The 12,334-nt window shown below is 47.9% G+C and overlaps 1 protein-coding gene and 1 non-coding gene across 3 annotated transcripts in view; both read right to left on the bottom strand.

Annotated features, from left to right (window-relative positions):
* The window catches only part of MBP (myelin basic protein), a 979,252-nt gene that overhangs the window by 259,787 nt on the left and 707,131 nt on the right, over window positions 1-12,334 (bottom strand). The window lies entirely within an intron of this gene.
* LOC138498995 (U1 spliceosomal RNA) lies at window positions 5,032-5,193 on the bottom strand. The gene has a single exon (XR_011279062.1). It is a non-coding gene; the product is annotated as a U1 spliceosomal RNA (small nuclear RNA).

Here is a 12,334-nt window from a genome sequence, read left to right as displayed (position 1 = left end):
CACCAAACTGGACCTCCGCGGAGCCTACAACCTGGTCCGCGTCCGTTCCGGGGACGAATGGAAAACCGCTTTCTGTACCCGGTACGGCTTATATGAATATAAAGTCATGCCTTTTGGGTTGTGTAATGCCCCGGCGACCTTCCAGAGGTTTATGAATGACATCCTGAGTGATATCTTAGACGTCTACGTCGTGGTTTACCTAGATGACATCCTGATCTTTTCTCAGTCTCTGAAAGAGCACGTACGCCACGTTCGTGAAGTGCTATCATGCTTACAAAAACACTCGCTATATGCCAAACCGGAAAAGTGCCTGTTCCACGTTGATAACGTTGACTTCCTCGGGTTTTGTAACACTCCCGAGGGGTTGTCCATGAACCACTCCAAGGTTAAAGCGGTTTTGGATTGGCCTATTCCTGCGAACCTGAAGGCTCTTCAGTCCTTTTTGGGTTTCGCGAACTTCTACAGGAGGTTCATCTCTGGTTTCTCTTCTATCGTGTCTCCCCTCACCGCATTAACCAGTCCTAACGTCCCCTTTCTTTGGTCTGATATACAACAGAAGGCCTTCGATTCACTGAAGACTGCCTTCACCACAGTCCCTGTCCTCCAGCATCCCGACTCAGAACTCCCTTTTATCGTGGAAGCCGACGCCTCCTCCTTCGCTCTTGGTGCCGTCTTGTCCCAAGCATGTCAGTCCACGGGTCATCTGCACCCGGTTGCATTCCATTCCTGCAAGTTCACCACCCCCGAGTCACACTACACCGTGACCGAGAAGGAGTTATTAGCAGTTATGGACACATTCCGCGGGTGGCGACACCACCTCTTGGGCGCCAAGCATCGAGTCACGGTGTTCTCTGATCACTAGAACCTGCAGGATTTGGCATCCCTAAAATGTCTTAACAGTCGACAGGTGAGGTGGCATCTTTTCTTCGCGGCATTCGACTTCCAGATCCGACATCGGGCTGGTTCCGCACACGGCAAAGCCGATGCGTTGTCCCGCTCTCCCGGGGGGGGTTTCTCTGCCGGTATTCCCTGACACATTGTTAGGCAACACTAAGGTAATTTGTCTATGTACCCCCTCGTTGCCCTTAGTGGATGCGGTATGCAAGTGGGTGTACTTGCATCCCGACCAGCTATCAGAGTGGGATCCGGTATTCCAGGATGGTCTCCAGTTTGTGCTGAACCGCCTATTCTTACCCACTGCCGATACACGCAATATGGCAATGGAATGGTCGCACGATGCCCCTGTGAATGGTCATCCTGGCCAACGCCGTACGTTATCCCTCCTGAAACGTTGGTGTTGGTGGCCGGGCATGAAGAGGGACGTGGATTGCTACGTCAATACCTGCACCATTTCTACGCAATGCAAAACCCGTAGGGGACACCCATTAGGCTTGCTTCTCCCTTTACCCGTGCCTCCGAAACCATGGCATACATTAACCATGGATTTTGTTACTGAACTTCCTCGGGTACAGGGTTACAACACTATTTGGGTGGTGGTGGACTCCTTCTCAAAGATGGCAAGCTTCATCCCCTGTAAGGGTATTCCCTCCGCTTCGATCCTGGCCACCTTGTTCTTTGATTCTGTCTTCTGTTTCTTTGGGTTGCCCTCTGTCCTTATATCTGACCGGGGTTCTCAATTCACTTCTCGCTTCTGGCGCGCTCTGACCAGATTAATGGGTATTGATGTCCGGTTCTCTTCGGCCTACTACCCGGAGACAGATGGTCAGACCGAAAGAACGAACCAGACCATGGAGCAGTATCTCCGCTGTTTGATCCTGCAGTAGCAGTGCTCTTGGTTGCGTGCCCTCCGACACGCTGAATTTGCCTACAACAATGCGGTTCATGAATCCACTGGCTTCTCCCCCTTCTATGTCCTCTATGGCCAACATCCCTGCACATTGCCGGTCCCTGACCTCGTGGCCTCCACCAATCCGGCCGCTAGTGCCTATCTTAGGGATCTGTCCTCTATCCACGCCCAGACTGCATTACATCTCCATGAGGCCCAGTCTTCCATGAAGGTCCAGGCAGATAAGAAGCGGCTGTTGGCCCCGGCTTTCTCGGTGGGTTCCCGGGTGTGGCTTTCTACCCGTCACTTGAGGCTACTGGGTTGCAGGAAGCTTTTGCCCAGTTTTGTGGGTCCGTATGTGGTGTCCCGGGTAATCAATCCTGTCACGTACCGTCTGGTTCTCCCGGGGTCTTGGAGGGTCCATCCTGTGTTTCACGTCTCCCTTCACAAACCATGTCTGGCCCCTTCCCACTGGCGCGCCTCTGCTGCCCCGGTGTCCTTGGCATCCCCGGATGAGTACGAGGTGTCCTCCATCCTGGGCTCTCGGATCTGCAGGGGGCGCTTGCAATATCTGGTTGATTGGGTCGGTTATGGCCCGGAGGAGCGCTCTTGGGTCCCTGCTATTGATGTCCACGCTCCCCGGTTGGTGGCTCGCTTCCACCGGGATCACCCTTCCTGCCCACGGGGTCGTGGGCCTTTGGGGGGGGGGGGGTTCTGTCACGATCCCTTCCACGCACACACCTATACATCATGTGGTCCCCAAGGCACTCCCCGCCCCCGTCTCACTCATCCCTTTCTCCCCCCCCCTCTCCGGGACTCACGTGGATACTCGCACGCCTTGCGTGCGCGCCCGCGCCTGGTCCGTAACAGGACTGCTGTCAGGCTACGGCCGTTTCTTCACTGGCAATTACCTTGGCGCCTAGGATCGCGAAGGACTAGCATTGAGCTTCCGCGTCGCGGGACTGTAAGGTCACGTGACGCTCTTGCCCGATCACGTGACTTTGCCGCGCATCACGTGATCAGAAGCGCGAGTACTTAAACACGGAAACCCGGGTACTCGTTGCTTCACAGCTGTGCTCTGCATCCCGTTTGGCGTTACGTACCTTTGGATCATTGACTGCTCACGGAATCGACCTGGGCTGCTCTAATGGACTCTTCTTGGATCTACCCTTTGGATTTGTTTGCATAGTGATATTCGGCTCTCGACCACGGACGGTTATTGGATTGCCTCCCGGACCTCTCCACTAGGTTCACCATCTCTTCCTTGACCCTTATTGGCAAGACCTTTCCGTTTTTCCCAAACACTGTGGTTACTGTTTATTGCTTGGTACTTAATCCGCATTTTCTTGCAGCAGCGTGGGGTCCCAGAGGTTCGGGGTCCCGGACTTCAACATCTTCGCCTGTGGCCTCACCGGCTGCACAGAGAGTGGCTTTAGGTTCTCTCTGTGCGGCATTTGGGGACGGAGGCCTCTTCTGCCTACACGACACTCAAGTCACAACAGTGGTGTCCGTCAGTTTCTCGGCTGCCTCCTGCACGCTGTGAGCCCTCTGGGCCTCTGCACCACCACTGTTTCTCTACCTACTTTGTCGATGTCACCTGCAGAGCTCCGTGCTCCTCATTGGCAGGAACTATGGTCTCTTCCACCAGCTTAGCCTACCAGACTCCAGTAGTCTCGCTCTCTGTCACTCACCAGGTTTTGGTTGATGTAAAGGCAATGTGTTGACTTCATATCTACAGGTACTCGGATCATTTCCCAGCTATTGCCAACAGTGAGGAAGTCACATCACTTGTCAAGTAGTGGCAGGATGTGCTATGGTGATCAAATGATATGCCAGGGGTTGCTGAGCTATATCAAGTAATGCTATCAAAAGCCCAGGTAACCCCACCATTTTAAGGTTTTGTTATTGTGAAAGGGTCAGAGGCTTCCTGAACGGGGTGGAGGGGGGGGGCAACAGCGACTCCTTGTGAACTGGGTTAGTCCGCCTACCTGGGTGTATGTCAGAACTAATCCTACCCCAAAGGTGGGGTGAGGGTGTTAGGGAAGCCCAGTCCCGGACCCACCGGAGTGTGCCTGGTTTGCTATGAATGGTGTCACTGTCAATCACCCATTATCTACCAGCCTCTTTTCAGGCCATTTTGAGGACCTCAAAATCCAGAAACGAATGCAGCGCAAACCAAATAGAATGAGCAGACAGAGAATAACGTCCACCAAGAAACTCCCCGTCACATCAACTTCCAGCTTACCAGCACGAACTTAAGCATCCCAAGGCGGAAGAAAAGCAAGGCGCCCGGTGAACATCAACTTGTCCAGCCCACCATACTGCACAAACACCTGTGAATGAAAAGGAGGCAAGGCCTAAAGTGGTTTTTGAGACTGTCTACAACAGGCTTGTCCAACCTTTCTGAATGTGGTGCCGAAGCATTAACTTTTTGTCACCCAGTGGGCCGGCGAGCCAAAAGTCAACAACCTCACCCAAAGCAGTATATTAAAAAGCGATATTGTGTGACCTTTGACACAATAGCATCACAGGCAGTGATAGCCATGCAGTCCCAAAGATAGCTTTTGGTCTCATGGGCATTGATCAAAGGTTAGTTGGTTGTGATTTCTTTCAGTGTCTATGTGTTAATATTATTCTGAAATAGTGGGGGCGACCAAGCGTAGCGAGGGAGCTATAAGGTTCTAGGGAGGGTTTGGGGGGGGATCCCCCCCACCAGAATTTTTTTTCAAATATGGGGTTGAAATGGTGCATTTTACAGCAGAAAAGGTGACCAAAAAGCCATAAATTTACAATCAGTTCTAAAGGGGAACATGACAATTCTGTGTCACCAACAGCAGAAAAGAACATTTTACAACACAACACATTTTAATGATCAATGTGTCCACAGTGTAAGACAGTACTGTCACTGATGTAACACATTGTCATGCTGGTTGTACCCAAAATATGCCTCTGTAGCAACATATCTATGCTGGCTGTTCCCAATTTAGGCCAGCATTGTCCTGTACAAAGCATGATTGATGCTGCCCGAGCATGTGCAGTGTGCCCAATACATATGGTAGCTTATCTCTGTAATACACATTACTTCTGTGGTGATGAAAGAAGCATAATTCAATTCAACAGATAAAATGTGGAAAAGCGATCACCCAAAGGTGAACCTAATTGAAGAAACGTAATGTGAGCACAATCTTAAAGTATGCAACCTAGCAGGCCTAGTGCACACTTTACCTTTTCTTTCATCAATAAATCGGGGGAGAGCCGTAACGCAGTCCCCCACTACCAGAAATAAAGCAGTCGTGTACCCCGCATTTGGGGACATAGCAGGGGTCAGAAAATCTGATGTGCAATGGGTAAGCCTCACCCTGGGAGATCTGCCCTGGAGATCAGATTCTCCCCTGCCATCTAAGTATGCGTTGCATGCAAGGGCAGGGGTTGGGTCAGTTCTGGGAAGCCCCGCTAAGCGAGGGTGAGAAGGCAGGCCCTGACCCAGCCCCAACCCCCCAGAAGCTCTGAGCGTCTGCAGCGCTGCCTGTCCCGCGTGTAGGGGAAAGCTCCAGGAGGCAGAGCCCAGCAGAAGAGCAGATTGTAGCACAGTTCCTTCCTCCCATCAGGCCCTGCTCAGCCCGAGATTTGTATAAATAGCAGGATGGCTCGAGCAGGCTTGTTGCAGTCTGCCCACTTGCCTGTCGGCCCCACACGGGCCCATGGCCCTCCTGAGTGGAGCTGCTCAGCGCTGGCCCCATTGAAACCATCATAATTATCCTGGTCCTCGACGCTCCACCACCCCTGAATCTCAGAGTTCTGCTCAATGACAATGCTGAAGCTTTGACATCTTTGCCGTAACCATATGCCATGTTGTGTCAGCCGAGCCTGCACAGCGCCAAAGGCAAGTATTCCCTTGTCCGGGCCCAGAGGTCACTGAGTCTTCCAGTGCCATCCACTTGGCACGGCCTACTGTTCCCAGCGTTTTCTACCCGCAAATCAGCAACACTGCCAAACAGAACTGCATCATTGGGGCCCATCGCTGCTGCTCTCCGACTTGAACCCAGTTTAGCGCAAAGGCACCCATGCTTCTGGTCTGATGCTGAAAAGCCTGGCTCTGCTGAGATCCGAAAGACAAGAACTATGGTATTTTGGGAACATAGTACTATTGTTTTTTGTGTTGCAACTGTATCAGCTCACACCTCTCCTGAAGGGTATAGGCTGCCCTCAGACTGCACTACCAAAAGAGTGAAAATAAGTTATACCTGTTGGGCTTGCCTGTTTCACTTTTATGATTGGGATCACAGCTGTATGGGTATTAAGCGCGTTATAAATAACCTATCATATCAGATAATATGATAGATCACAGATCAAGATCATAAGCAACTTCCAGAAACCTTGGCAGGTGGTCCACTGAGGCCCATTTGCAGGTTGCATTGTGTTATTGGGGCACTACTAGGGTAACATATTGTGCTGTACATGTGGTATTCGCCATGCATTGATATCCCACTGGCCACATCTATAATGTCCAATGTACTTGGTATAATGCATGGACATTTTCATCAATCCGCACTGTGCTTAGAGGTAAACGTAACCGAGCTCCCGCTGCTGTTCTTTGTCTCGAGACGAGGAAAAAAAGCACTGCAAAGGTTAAGTTTCTCAGCTGATAAAGGTTCATCTTCGGTGACATTTGCAATTCAAAAGAACGATTTTTGGGGCAGACAGGCTGTGTCGCCGCAACCCCTGCTAAACATATGTCCAGAGATGACAAACCTTGAAAGTAACTCCGCACAATGGCCCTCTGAACAGCGGCCCACGGCTAATCACGGGTTCAGGAATCCGCTGTGCTGCCCACGCCGAGAGGAACTCCTGCACAGCACCTGTCCACACAATCCTTCGCCCGGGCCAGCACTCTCTTCTCCTCACCTCGCCACCTCCTCCCTTCATCTCGGCTCGCCTTTTGCCCCGCAGAGCACCATGCAAGAGAGGAACGGGCATGTCTGGGCCGGAGCCCGTTCCTCTCTTGCATGGTTGGTCCTACTTGCCTGAAATGGGATATTTAAATGCAAAGTAATTGCTACTATATTAATCCCATTGTTCATAGTTTATGGGAGTACTGGGAAATTGTATGGACCCCTGCTCACTGAAAATGAATGGTATTCCCGAGGTAACCCTCACTATGCCGTGATACAAATTAGTCTCTCCTGGCTCCATCATCAAATCCCAAGATCTTCTTGACAAATTTATTTATTTCTGCAATGTTTGGCGGATATCAGACTACCTCGGAGTTGTCCAACATACGGTCTCGCGGGCCACATAAAATGGCTTGGCGGGCCGCATTGTGGCCCGCGGGCCGTATGTTGGACAACCTTGGTCTACAATGATAAAACCCGACCTGGGGCAAAAGCTTAGGACTTGATTGGTCTGAATGGTCAGAGAACCATTGGGAAGGGGAGGAATGAAAGAAACAGGAGGCCATGGGTATAAAGGGCCTGCACTCATTAGAAAGAGTGAACAATGTTCAGGTGAGGAGAGGAGGTGTGGTGGTGGAACAAGAGACTAGGAGGAAGGTGGAACACAGTGCTAAGAACTCAGTGGAGGTGTTGGATACGAGTGCAGGTGAGGTATTGGATGTGTGAGAGAGTTTTACAAGTGTGAAAGACTATAGTGGTGGCTGTGAGAGTGATGGGAGAGACCTAAATGTGGCCCTCGTGGCGCACATCCCACGATCATCACAGCGACAAAGAGACAACAGGTGTACATCGTTCCTGGGCCCTTCCTCCCCATCGTCGATGTATCACAGGTTTGAAAAACGCTACTCATACAACCGTGCAGACCCTATCCTGATGACAGCGTTGAAGAGATACAGCAGCAATTTATGCAACAAGTTGACTGACAGCAACTTCGAAGACAGCTGTTGACGTCACAACTGACACCATGACATGGATGCGTTAGAAGTGAAGCACATAGGCATCCCTGCATGAGGTTACGCAGACACTTAGATTTATTGCTGGCAGACACAAAGAACATGCTTATGACTCGCATAGTTAAGGGACTGACACATGTATACCTTTGCAATGCGGAAACAGCAAGATGCTCAAAAGCACATATGAACTGCTTGATGACGCTTGAACGCAACTAAGATGGGTAGCCATGTAAATCAAGATGGAAGCCACAAGTACATTGCAGTGAATAAAGGAAGCAGAAAGGATTTGAAGGTACAGAGAAGGGCTGACAGGCTGATCCTGATGAAATATGCCGACCAGGCTTCCAGTGTAGCCACTATGCAAAGCCTTGCCAAGGACATTGAGAAAGGAAAGTTTCAAGCTCACAGAAGAGAGAGCACCTGGAGAGAATGTAAGCTGAAAATCCTCATAATTACAAGCAGGAGAGATCAATTTCATGGTCCCGGCACACGTGACCGGAGGCTGAAAGACACAGGCTATTCATTTGGGGCAGACTGAGGTGGCTGTTCCTATCGACCTAAAGGCAAGATGATAGAAAACTAATGCAGGTTCAAAGCTGAATGTTCCATCTCAAGGCCTAGGAGATTGGAGATGGTAATTTATGGAGAACATGCAACAGCTTCTGGGCTGTTCCCACTACCTTGAATAGTTGCATTTGGCCTGGTACCTTTCCGAAGCTCAAAGGCTGAGAAGACCCTTTTGTCCAAAATCCATTCACCTTACACATTACGCTCCCACAATTTTTGCACTGCGCTATCATCTAACAATAACCTGGAAATCTTGTATTCACAACATTTAGAGCTAGTCTTAGGCGGAGCCACCAGATATGCTTTACCCAATTATCAAACTAATCTCTTATAGAATGCGTATATTGTTTACCTCACTAACTAATCCCTACCATTGTTAGGTTTTCTAGAGTGTAACTTCATTTTGTGATGTCACAGATTAACAAAACTGGATGGTATCCTTACAAAATACCCCCACCAAACATATTGCTGTACATATGGCCGTTTGTCTTGACATAGGTGATATTTTTGGGGGGGATAATTTGTGGGAACGGGGGTGTCCCCCGCACATTTTAAAATACTGCAGGGGTTGCGGGGGTGTCCCCCACAGGGTCCATGGGTCAATATCGCCGCAAAAATATGGCGATATTTTTGTATCACAATATTGTTGTGGGGATATTAACACATGGAACCAACTGGATGACAGGCTTGAGACGAACGAGAGTGAGTGTAGGAGAATGCTTCATTGTTCATGCTTCAATCCCTGTCATTGAATTTTAATAAAGACACTAAAACTGTGTCCTAAGGCTGGATCTTCCATTTTTTGGTGCAGGGGATTTCCGCTGCCCAGTTCCTCTTGCGTGTAGTTGGGGAGATTAATAGAGGGTCCTCTGCCTGTAATTTAAGAGTGTATGTTGGAGTCAGGTAGTAGAGAGTTTAAAGGTACTGCAACACCTTCCGTTCTGAAATCCACCCCCAGTTAGGGGTGGGCGAAAGGGACGAAATTTGATCAATGGAGAAACAACTTAATTTAGCTTTAGGAGTCGCCACATTGAGATACAGATTTTCCTTTTAATCCTTTTAGAATTGTGCTGATTTAAAGGGCTTGCATCAAAGTAATTTAGTGATCCTTGTAGTAGCGTTGTCAATATATTTGTAATTGTGTTATTATAATATTTTATTTCATTGAGCTGTGGTATTAACATTACGGGCCAAAAAGCCCTCTTTACAGTGTATCTTCACTATTTTTCCAACCTTACACGTGCCAACCGAGCTTAGGAATTACAATTCCCACTAATACTGTAGTTTCCTGCACGCATTTCTTGACACGTCAGGCGCATCAGTGGTGGCGCGTCTGAGACAGTTGGTGACGGTTTGTAATCGGTGAGTGTAAGGTGCAAATCACTCTTTGCTGGCCGCTGTGGGTACTCAGCGCACAGTAGGTGTCGCTGGGGTGGTGTCCTCCTTTTTCTTTCCTTTGTTCTGTATCATGTCTCGTGTTGATTTAATAATGAATATTCAATGGAATCGACAAGCCAGACTTGCGACCAGGCTTGTCAACCCACTAGACACAGACACCTGTATACTGCACTGTGCTCATATTTCTGGTTCAGCCGACCACTCTAGTAATCCACATCTCGACTGCAATTCTGAGACATCTGATAACTCTAAGTCTCATTGTATTGACCAATCTCCTATGCTGAATATAAAACCCCAAGGCACCTCTAGCATGTAACAGGTGGAATCTGACAGCCCTGAGGGTACCAAGATGGCAGGGCCCTTACAAACCATGCCCCTCACCACTCCACCCTCAGACCCTAGCAGTGGTACCCCCCTCTCTCCAAGCAACACTTTTCAATACTTGCTCTTTGTGTCGTCATGGTGTTGAGATTACTGACTTCCTATCACTCTCTGGCCCTGACCTACTTCCGTAACTGAGTACTGGCTTGATGAAGCCACTACATCAGAGGCACTTCTTGCTATCCCCAATTGCTACTCTGTCCTCCGTGCTGACCGTACTAGCGGTAGAGGGGGTGGAGGGAGCAGCACCGTTTCTACAAAAACTTCACGCTATCTTGCACGACTCCCCCACAGATTGTGAGTCACTACTGGTGAAATTGAAGCTCACTGTCAATACGTTTATCATTATTGACATTTATAGACTGCCGAGGGCTCTCCCCCCCTCTCTCCCCCCTTAAAATCTTTAAACAATGTTACTAAAGCCTAGACCCCTGTTTTGGTGATGGGTGATTTTAATTATTGGTTTGATGCTCCCCCGACGTGACCACAGTTTCATTAATGTGTGCTATTGATACCATCGGCTATTCGCAGATGGTAAGCTCCCCTTCTCACACTGCTGGTCACATCCTTGACTGGCTTCTGGTTCATTGCCTCTCTTTGGCTAATTTGACTATTGCTCTGTGTATTTGGCCAGATCATTCTCTGCTGCCATTTTTCATTATTCCTCCAAACCCTCCAGCAAGACTGGACTCAAATGTGAGGGCCTTCGTGCGTATGCGGAACCAGAAGTCCCTAACCCCCAAAAATGTCTCCCCCCTGCTTCAGGAGAAACTGGCTACTTTGGAGGACTTCTGTAGCACGGATGCCTTCGCTCATCACATTACTTACACTCTGGAGGTAGTCACGAATCAGCCTGCGCCCTAAAGGTTTGTTGCATTAAAAGTGAATCTAGTCATAAATCCTGGTTTAATGACAATATAATTCAGATCAGCCTTAAGAAGCGAACAGCAGAACAGTGTTGGCGTAAAAATCCTTCACCTATATTCCGGGTAAATTATAAAATCTTGGTGAAACAATCTAAGGACGCTATTATCATCCCCAAATCCTCACTATATAATGATAGGATTTGGAATGCAAAGTCCAGTTCAAAGGAACTCTTTTCAATACTGTCAGAATTTAAGCCACCCTCTGCACAGGCCCCATTGAAAGTCACTATTATCAAACGGCCTGAACCGTGTAATGGGGGATCATACGCTTCTTACCACACGGTTAAGCTATATTTTCTTCAAAAAAGAAGGTATGCTGATATGTGTCTGAAACCCGACGAATTCCTATGACAAAGGGTATATCTGTTACCCCAAAATTCTCTTATAAACCTTAAAACATCTTTTTATTAGACACATAGATAATAGTACTCATAAAATGATCACATTACCTAAAACTCCATAAAAAACATGTAAAACAGATTTTACACAAAAAGACACAAGAATATACACACGCTGTGGGTTAAATCTCTTGATCACTAGATCAACACCATGTGAAACTTCACATTGGAGTTGTATTTCGTTTTTTACACACTGATATTCTGATTGTTTCCTAGACCCAACTTGCACAAGTTTCTGTCCCTAAACACACGTATAGATGTAGGACATTCATCAGGGGTATTATGTTACTTGTGTTCTATGGCGGTGATAGAGTCTTCTTTCCTATCACTTTTTTTCTTTGTCAGGTATGTTCAGTGATTTGCGAACCCTGTGGGTTAAAGACAACCTATTAGGGTTTTTTTGTTTTTATTAGCCCATATCTACTATCATTGAAATCTTATAAATAGACTAAGATAGTGACACCCCCGATCCACCTTTGGGGATAAGTATGCTTATCTCTTACATACCTTCCAAACTGTGGTGACAACGTTCCACAGACGGCGAATTACCACCAAATGGTAAAAAAAGGGGGAAAAAGATTTCCTTTTCTTTGGGAATATCTCTCCAATTGTCTTCTATTCTGCAAAATTGGGTAAATACAAAGGATACTGTTTTAGAAAGGGAGACTATATATTGAGTCCAGGGAATTCTTTTATCACCACCACCAAGGTCCTCTTACCTGCATTGGATAGAGGTAAAAAATTAAGTTTCCTTCAATGTTTCCACTGTACCCTTAAGACGGGAAAAATGGCTCAAAGATAGATCAGGGGGCAGCTAAAAGAAAAAAATGAGAAAAACCAAAAAACCTCAGTCAGTGTGTGATTCAAAAGCCACTCTATATCACATGTCCTACTCATGAAAGATGTAATAAGATGTAATAAGAACCCCTTCACTTACTATTAGGCTGCTATTTAGTCTGTATTCTGTAACTGA

Source organism: Ambystoma mexicanum, chromosome 5q, assembly GCF_040938575.1.
Source record: "Ambystoma mexicanum isolate Mex_15411 chromosome 5q, UKY_AmexF1_1, whole genome shotgun sequence".
Taxonomy (NCBI): domain Eukaryota; kingdom Metazoa; phylum Chordata; class Amphibia; order Caudata; family Ambystomatidae; genus Ambystoma; species Ambystoma mexicanum.
The sequence above is the reverse complement of the archived record's forward strand: the minus strand, read 5'-3'. Positions and strand labels throughout refer to the sequence as shown.